This window comes from Gordionus sp. m RMFG-2023, chromosome 2 (genome assembly GCF_954871325.1).
Source record: "Gordionus sp. m RMFG-2023 chromosome 2, tfGorSpeb1-WG-v2, whole genome shotgun sequence".
NCBI classification, from domain to species: domain Eukaryota; kingdom Metazoa; phylum Nematomorpha; class Gordioida; order Chordodea; family Parachordodidae; genus Gordionus; species Gordionus sp. m RMFG-2023.
Window position 1 is genome coordinate 13549992 of NC_088776.1, and position 9692 is coordinate 13559683.

Sequence of the window (9692 nt, forward strand, 5' to 3'; positions counted from 1 at the left end):
AGTGGTGTAGGGAGAGGGGAGTTTGGGGTTGAACCTCCTCATGATTTCCGAAAACAATTTTTTTCATATATTGCGAATAATTTTATTTATAAAAGCAAATAAAATAATATGTACGATATCAAAATGAAATATATTTTAAAAAACATAAGAATTAAATGATCATATGGTTTAATTTACAAATTATTCGAACTAAAATATTAAATAACATGGAGGGGGGGGGATATAAAGATATATTGTAAATATTTCCTAGCATAGTAGAGCCGATGATGGAGAAAAAATATGATCTGCATATCTCGAAAGATATTTTTGGAAAAACAGTTATTAAACAAATTTATAAAAATTATAATTTATTTTGTATAATTTTTAATTAAAAGAAAAATTGTTTAATTTGGTAAAGATAAACAGCAAACTTTTATTTTCTTTTATCGATTGAGTCTATATTGTTGCTTACATTTGAATGGCAAGAGGATATTAATAAAATCTCAGTTTTACTCGGATGACTTATCAGGATCGTATGATAAGTTACTTTGTGATGTTCGAATTTTAGTATAAAAATCTTGACAGAATAAAGTGCTCTTTGAAACCAAAAAATACTTTGCAGATCTTTTCCATGTAATTGCACTTGAGATTCCCTGGCTAATATTAAAACATTGTTATGTTATTTTAGCTACATTGCCGATTAGTACATACAATAATGAAAGGTTTTTTTCAATTTTGAAAAGGTTAAAAACATATTTAAGAAATAGCACCGGTGAAAACCGTTTTAATGGATTAGCCCTATTATAATTTATAAGGAGATTATTCGCTATAAAAGTTTGATTCTAGATAATTAGCCAAATCTCAGAGAAAAGTATATCTCTCTTTATAAATTCAAATAATAAAATTGCAATATGAATATAATATGTTTACTCATAAAATTTTATATGCGAAACTTAATTATAATATTCTTACTCATAATATTTATATATTTTTTATATTATACGATTTTTAATAAATGTATTGAATTTGCAATAAGATTTATTTATATTTAGATAATATAATAATTTGTATTAATTAAAATTGTTAAATTATATATTTTTAAATACCGTTATGTGCAACAAAAATTAGTGATCTGCATCGGGCCTAATTTTTCAAGCCCGACCCGGCTTGAAATTTTTTTATAAAGTTTTTCCCGGTCCAGCCATAACCCGAAATTTTTTTAAAAAAATTTTATTTTTCCGGCCCGGCCCGAATTTATTTAAATATAGAAATTAATTCTTATAATTACTCAAAATAAACGATATATGTTATATAGAATTCAACATAAAATTGATAAATTTAGATATATTTTAAAAAAAATTTAAGGTCCGACCCGGCCCGGCCCGAATTTTCTTAAAAATTATTAGACCCAGCCCGAAGCCCGTTCAGGATGGGCCGGGTTCGGGCCGGGCCTACTTTTGCAGATCTCTATTACTTATATTCTATAATAAATATATATTTTTTAAATACAGTTATTTACAATGAATTTTTATTATTATAATTTATAAAATTTTACAATTTGAAATTTATTTTATTGTATATTATCATTAAAATAAATACATAGTTAAATTAAAGGATGTTATTTATATTAATATTAAAGAATTATTAAATAAAACTAGAATGAAATTTTCTGTAAAATTTTGTTATATGTAAAAATTTAATTAAATAAATATTTTTAACATAGAATAAGATATATTTAGTTATAAAAAATGGGAGGTTTGGAGGGCAATTTTTTTCCATTTCTATACCGAATGTTGAATAAATTTACAATTGAACACTAAACATTGCTAAAAATTTTCAAAATAATGCTTTCAGTCGCCTATTAATCATAAATTTGGCCAAAATTTTGTAATTAATATTTTTTAATTTGTGCTGGCTACTTAAGTGTTTATTGGCCAATTTTAGAATTATTGCAATTGTTCAGCCAAATTTAACAAAGACGATATAAAGATAACTATCGAAAAATTAATTTTATATAATATTCTTTAGGACCCGGCCAAATGCCAGGGAATTTTAACCCCCCCCCCCCCCCCCCACCACCATCTTATGGATAAATCCTGGCTGCGCCACTGAGTTCAATTTTTAATATCATAGATGCAACTTTATTTTTGTTACAATGTCTTATTCTTAATATTTTAAAAACGCAAAATAATGAATGCGAGAATTAATATTCCAAGGATTAATTATATATTTGTCAGTAGCTTAGAATATTTAAAAATGGAAACCAATCTTGAAAACAGATTTTTAATAGTCAAACGAATTCCCGGGAACAAAAAATATTCATATTCTAATGGAAGGAAAAATGAAAGTCAATTTTTTTTTCTAATTCATTCGATTATTTAATGTATGACATTATTTATTTAATATGTTTATCATATAAATTTCCCATTGATATTCATGTGATATTCATGCAGGCGCGTACGCAGGAATTTGGTCTGGGGGGGATAATAAATTTTTTTAAGAAATAATATTTTTAATTAAAAATACTAAGCATAAATTTATTAGGATTAATAACTTTTCTAATACACAATTTTAAACTAATGTGAATTAAAAAAATTATATATATAAACCGGCATTTAAATGTGAATCATAAAATATAAAGTGAATATAACCCACGATATGAATCACCTAAATGACCCAAAATTGAAATTTGAATTTTTTGAGCTTTTAAAATATATAAAGTATAAAAAATTTAAATGTTGTAAATATAAATTAATACACAAAAGTTTCTTAGGAATAATTGTATTTTGTATGTTTTGAGCTAATTTTTCAATTATCAATCCTTGCTTGGCGTTAAATGTCTATGAATATTCAAAAGATCCAAATCATTCAATCTACTTTCAGATGTTGTATTTCATAGGTATGTTTTTCACAGACTTGCAGGCCCGGCCCTTGAGCCGGACCGTATTTTAATTTTTTTAAATATACTCGGGCCGGGCTCGTAATTTTTTTTTTAAAAACATCCGGGCTGGGCCTGAAAATTTTTAAGAAAAAATATCCGAGCCGAGTTGTATATTTTAAAACCAAATATTTGAAATCGCCATTATTAGCTATAAATATCAAAAATAAATATAATTTATTTTAAAAAATTCGGGCTAAGCCAGCCGGGCCGGGAAATTTTTTTTTAAAAAATACCCGGGCCGGAAAAAATTTTAAAATAAAATCTTGGCCTGGTCCTGCAAATGGTACCTCTGTCTGCAAGGCTCTGTTATTCTTCTTAAAAAAGTGAATGTTCTCTCATTAGTTTACTAAAGAGCTGCTAATATATATATAACCATTTTAATAATTGGGAGTATAATCTAAAATGTGTTTGAAATAAAAAGCATCCATAGCATTTTTTGGGACTGTATCAACCATAGTTAATCTTTTAATCATAGTTATTCAGCTAATAAGGCATCATAAGATATTTTAACATCTTCATGATAAAAATATAACAAATATTTATATTTTTTTCTATCACCATATGAAAAAGGTTGGGAGAGGGGACATTTGTTTTATAATACTCTTCTACTGATCCTATATTAATGTTTTGATGATGAGCTTGCTTGCTGCAAGTCGAGGGGGACAAATATTTAACACGTATAGCTCTGCTTTTGACTCAACAATAACATATAAAATATGAAATTCTTCAACAACACTAGCTCTATTTCCTTGAGTTCTAATAAAATGCTCTCCGCTATTCTCATCTTCTTAATCAAGTCAATGTTATGTTTTTAAAAGTATTACATAAAATAGTTGTATAATTAAATAATACATTCTAATGAGAAAAAAAATTTGGAATAAGTATTGAATCCAATAATTTTCTTGCTTCTGAGGAAATATTTCTTTCAAGCCATTGTGATATTTCAGTAATAGCATTAATAATTAGCTCTTCTAACTCCAAAATAGCTGTTACTGTGGCGGAGACTCGATCTCGTTGGACAAGCTTGCAATTTTTTTCTCCCTGTTGGACAAGGAGTTTCAGAGATAATTATTATTTTATTAGAAATTTAGATAAATATTTCGCCACTAAAATTTGAAAATAATAGGTAAATTACGCCAAGGAAAACTTGAATTCGAAATTGATTGATAAAATAACTTAGTAGATGAATGTGATAAATAAAATATATATATATATATTGAGATAAGAATAAATATTAACAAATATAAATTAATATTAACAATAATATTTTTGAAAAATATAATCCGGCATCTGCATTTTTTGGCTTTGGGGGGGGGGGGGATTTATCCCCCTGCCTCCCCCCCCGCTGCGTACGCGCCTGTATTCATGTGATATAAATAAGTTATAAATATATTTCAATTATTTTTTTTCTAAAATAAAATAGCTCTACTTTTGTTTTAAATTTGACACAATGTCTACTAGTGAGATACAAAGGGCCTAATTTTTCTAACCTTCCCCGAAAGATTTACAAAAAAAAATATATGCAGCCCTGAATTTTTATTTATTTATCCCAAAAAGCCGGAACCGAAATAAAAATTCTTTGTCCCCAGCCCGAATCTATTATATTATTTATAGTTTTATATTACACTGAACAAAACTAAGTTTTTGATCATTCTACAAACAATTTTTAAAATATATTAGGTCTGACCCGGAGAGTATGTCCACCGACCTATTTTTTTATGTCTAAACTTTAAGTTTTATTTTGAAAAAATTGCTATATAAATATTTATTAACGATTATAGCCACACTATTTATATTATATTTAAATTTTAAAAAATTTGTATGATGCTAAAATATAAAATTTTAATTCAGCTTAGATAAAGCCATCTTTCGAAACGCGACAATTTCAAGATACACAATAATTAATTTTAAATATCTCAAAAGTAATTAATCAAAACATTATTAAATTTTATTAAATAGCTCTAGAATAACCCTTTAATATGAGTAATAATTCTTGGCCCAAGGATTTTGTACAAATATTAGAAAGTATAAGGTCTATATGTATAAAAAATTTAAAAGATAAAAAAGTGTAATTATAATTTTCTAGCTATTTTCGGTTTTTATAAGAGAATTTTCAATATAATAATTATTGATCGGGTTGAATCTTTTGATTTGATATGGAATGCAACATATATAAATAAAAATGATAAAAAGAGTTTCTAATAGAATTTCCTACAATAAAATAAAATTGTTAATTTACAGATTTGCATACTTTCACCATGTGGCTATATTTACACAGCTGTTATTATATATTTTATTTTTGGTTTGTGATTAGGGATACACCTAACCACTGTTTTTATAACCGATTCAAAATTTTTATTGATTTTTTTGGCATTATTTTATATAATATAAGATTTTTTTTTTTTCTCTTTAGCTTTCACCTTTTCTGGTGGTAAGCTCTTTCAACATCTATCTCCACTTTATGTTATTAATAAAATCTCTTTTATCTAATTTATACTTCTTTATATTGGCTCTAACTTTATGGCCCCATTGAAGTTTTGGCCTTCCTCTTTTACGTTTGCCCATCACTTCCAAACTCTTAACTTTATTTCCTATGTAGTTCATAGGCCTTCTCATTGTGTGCCCATACCACCTAAGTCTGTTTACCATTAACTTAGTATTAATGGGCACTACCTTTAAACTACTTAGTATTCTTGTACTGCGCACTTTATCCTTTCTTGTTACCCCAGCAATCATCTTCAGCATTCTCATCTCCATGGTTTGTAGACTTCTCTCGTCTGATTCTTTGGTTGACCATGTTTCCGAACTATATAGAATAGTTGGTTGTACTATGGAACTGTAAATTTTTCCCTTTAATTTGTGTGGGATTCTTTTGTCAAATAGCACTCCAGATAAAGATCTCCACTTTAACCACCCTTGATTAATCTTATTCTTTATCTCTTTTTCTATTGTGCCGTTTGTTTGTATAGTGGAGCCCAAATATTTGCAGCTTTCAATTGCGGATATCTGCCAATCATTTATATCAATACTCTCCGTTTCATCTCCTCCTATCACCATATACTCCGTCTTTTCTCTATTTACTTTTAATCCGTGAGTTTCTAGGATATTTATCCAATTCACTAACCTTTCTTTCATTTCATCCTTGGATTCGGCAAGTATCACAATATCATCTGCAAATATCATATTCCACGGGACTGTTTGAGGTATAGACTGTTCTAATACATCTATTACTGTAATGAAGAGAAGTGGGCTGAGAGCCGACCCTTGATGAACTCCTTCGGCTATTGTGAAGCCTGCTGAAGTACCTGTTGTGCTACGGACCAATGTTGTATGTCCCATATACATATCCTCTATTATTCTTATATATTTTTCGGGAACTTTTTTGTGGCGTAGCGCCCACCAGATAGGTTTTCTTGGGATTCTATCAAAGGCCTTTTCTAGATCGAGAAAGACCATGTGTAGCTTTTTGTTCTTTTCCCTGTATTTTTCACTCATTTGCCTAATTGCGTGGATAGCATCGGTTGTTGATCTTCCAGGAATAAAGCCAAACTGAGTCTCTCCTATTTCGATTATATCTCTTAATCTTTTTTCTATTATTTTTTCGTATAGTTTTAGACAGTGTGACATTAGTTTTATGCCCCAGTAATTTTGACAATTATGTGGATCCCCTTTATTTTTGACAATTATGTGGATCCCCTTTATTTTTGAAGATAGGATAGATAGCTCTGCCTCCATTTTTGGGGAACCTCTTCATTTCCAAGTATCTTATTGTATAGATTTGTGAGGAGATGTATTCCATCATCTCCTAATGCTTTAAGGCTTTCTATTGGAATATCGTCTGGACCTCTAGCTTTGTTGTTTTTCATATGCTTGAGGCATGTGATTATTTCTTGTTGTGTTATAGGTTGTACAAGGTTTTGACAAGGTGAGTGTTCGTCTAGATTCAGTATGTGCGGATTAAAGTTGAGAAGCTCTTGAAAATATTCTCTCCATCTACTCATTATTTCTTTTTCCTTTATTATCAATTTTCCATCTTTATTTTTGATTACTTTCGGAGCTCCGTTTATATCCCTAGAGTTCTTTTCTCGCTGTTTGGCTAATCTGTATATTTTATTTTGCCCTTCTTTGGTATGTAGATCTTCGTACATGTCATCGTATGCCATAGATTTGGCTCTAGCCACCTCCTTTGTAGCTAATCTCTTGAATTTTTTATTTTTTTTAAAGGTATTTTAATTAGAATATTCACTTATCCCTTCTCATAAAAATCAAAAAAAGTCTCGAAGCTTTAAAATTCTAAAAAATATGCCTTGTTTTTAAATTTGTGGAAAGGTTTTTATTTATATAAGATATATAGCAAATAAGGTATTATTTTAAGTTGTAGTCTTTAAGAAATATTTATACTTATAGTTCTATATTATTTTTTTTGATGATATTTTTACTAATCTTTTAGGCTTAATACAAATAAGTTTAGACATCCACTAGTAAAATCTCAGGGCGTAGGGCGATATTTTTCAGGCTAAAATATTTAGTTTAACAATGAGGAATAAAAACTATTCTAATATTTATTACCATTCAAAATACTAAATATATCTCAAATAAATACCAATATTTTTTGAGAAACCAATTTGGCTTGCTCCATAAGGTAAAATGACATTTTTTTTCTTTGTTTATTATTAAAGAGAGATAAATATATATTTGGACAATCATTATGAAAGGTTATCAGTATCACACACTCAGAAACCAAAAATAAAAACAAAATAAAAATATTTTTTTAAAAAATACATGGAAACTAGAGAAAAGTCAATATTAGGAGCAACTTTCCAGCAATAATGGGAATATCACCAGATATTGGCAAAGCTAAAACAGATATAATTTAAAATATAAGAAAAAAACATAAAAAAATGATTGAACGTATAAAGATGAATAAACATTTGTGCATTTTTAGTATATATAGATGTTTAACATTAGTTTCCATGGTTAGTAGATTTAAAAGTGTTTCATGAACTTTGGAACGTTTATTTTGTTGATTTATACATAATTCTTTTCTTTCTTTATTATTTATGACTGATAAATCAATATTTGTTCAATCATTAAGAAGTTAAAACAGAGTCGATTTTCTAAAATAATAATAAAAGATAAGTACACGACAGAATCGTGTACGATTCAGAGTTTTCTGGTTTATATCTAGAATATAGGCATTCATTTTTAGATGGAAAGTAAATGAGATACAAGAAATTGAAAGCTGCATGAGAAGAATATTTGATATTTCAGGTAGGTTTAATTTGATGTTAGTTATATTTATATGAGATTATTTATAAACATTTACATTTAGCCTTTTAAAATTTTTGTATCTTGATCAGTTCAGACATCTTCTGCAAGATATTTAATTATTGGTGCCACAAAGTTGGAAGAAAAAAGAATAAGGAAAGAAAATGGTAAAGGAAAAAGCAAGATTAATAACTGTACTATGTAGAGGAGCCAATATCGTATAATAGTGGTGCTTACATTAAAACCCTTTAAGGGCACGACTAGTGCAGTCGATTCAAGACGTGTCCATAATTTTGTTAGGGTATGAGGAAACACTTTGGATGTATTTATATTTTATTTAATAAAAATAAATTTCATCCCCATAAATTTTATTGGAAATTTTTAGGTTCACATATTGCTATGGCTATATAAGATTTTTGCAAAAATATTTTTAGTTTTCACTTATATTTAAATCCTATTTTTTTAAAATTTTCTATGGCTATATTACATTTTTACAAAAATAATTTTTAGTTTTCACATTTTTTGAATATTTAGATCCTTTTTTTAAAAATTTTGAATTGTAGTCGGTTTCTCTTACTAATTTTTCTTTTAAATTCTTTCTTATAATGGTATATTGTTTACATTTTCTGGGGAGAGAGGGGTGGGAGAGGAGTATGGGGGTGGGGATTTTATAAGCTTAAAATAATATTTATGAGAACTACGAGGATGAAATTTCACCTTTTCCTACTTGGTTACACGCCTGAAAGGAATAATATCCACCCTTTGGAAAAGTAATGTCTGACGCTATTGAGTGTGGTTAAGGACTAATAAGAAGATATGTTTAATATTATTTATTGTTATACTCATGTAAATATAAATATATTAATATTAAAATAGATACGGGATACGTGATATAAAGCGATTTAATCCTCTAGCGTTGAAGGTTCAACAGAGCTACGCTAGGCTTTCCTCATTTCCATCTAATTGGAACTAATTGGGTGTAAAAGTAAAAATATGAGAAGCCCTCCACACATTTGTGGGCTAGCCGCACGTATTTGTAGGCGCAACATTTCGAAAAATGTTACTTAAACCTCTATAGGCTGATTAAAAAAAGTGGGGCAGAAAAAGAGCCTATACCCGAGAACTCCAGTATAATAATTACTTTAAGGGTGGGTGGTGGCTGATTTTAAGTTTAAATTGTTTAGTGTAAGTCCTAATGAGATTCAATGTTCATAGAATTTTAAATAAAGATATAATTAAATTAAAACAATTTGCCAGATCAGTATGATATAGTATTATTTTATTAATGATTTATCCCATACAAATATAAGTAAGACTTTCATTCATTCTTCCAAAAAATTTTGCACCAAACGAACCTAACCTACCCGTTTTTTTATTTAACTTTTTAAACGTGTTATATTAATCTAAAATATAAAATAGAAGAAAAGGAAAGAATTGGGAAAGAAGAAGAGAAAAAAGAAAGAGGTAGGTAAAGAAAAAGGAAAAAGGTAAAATGAAAAGGAAA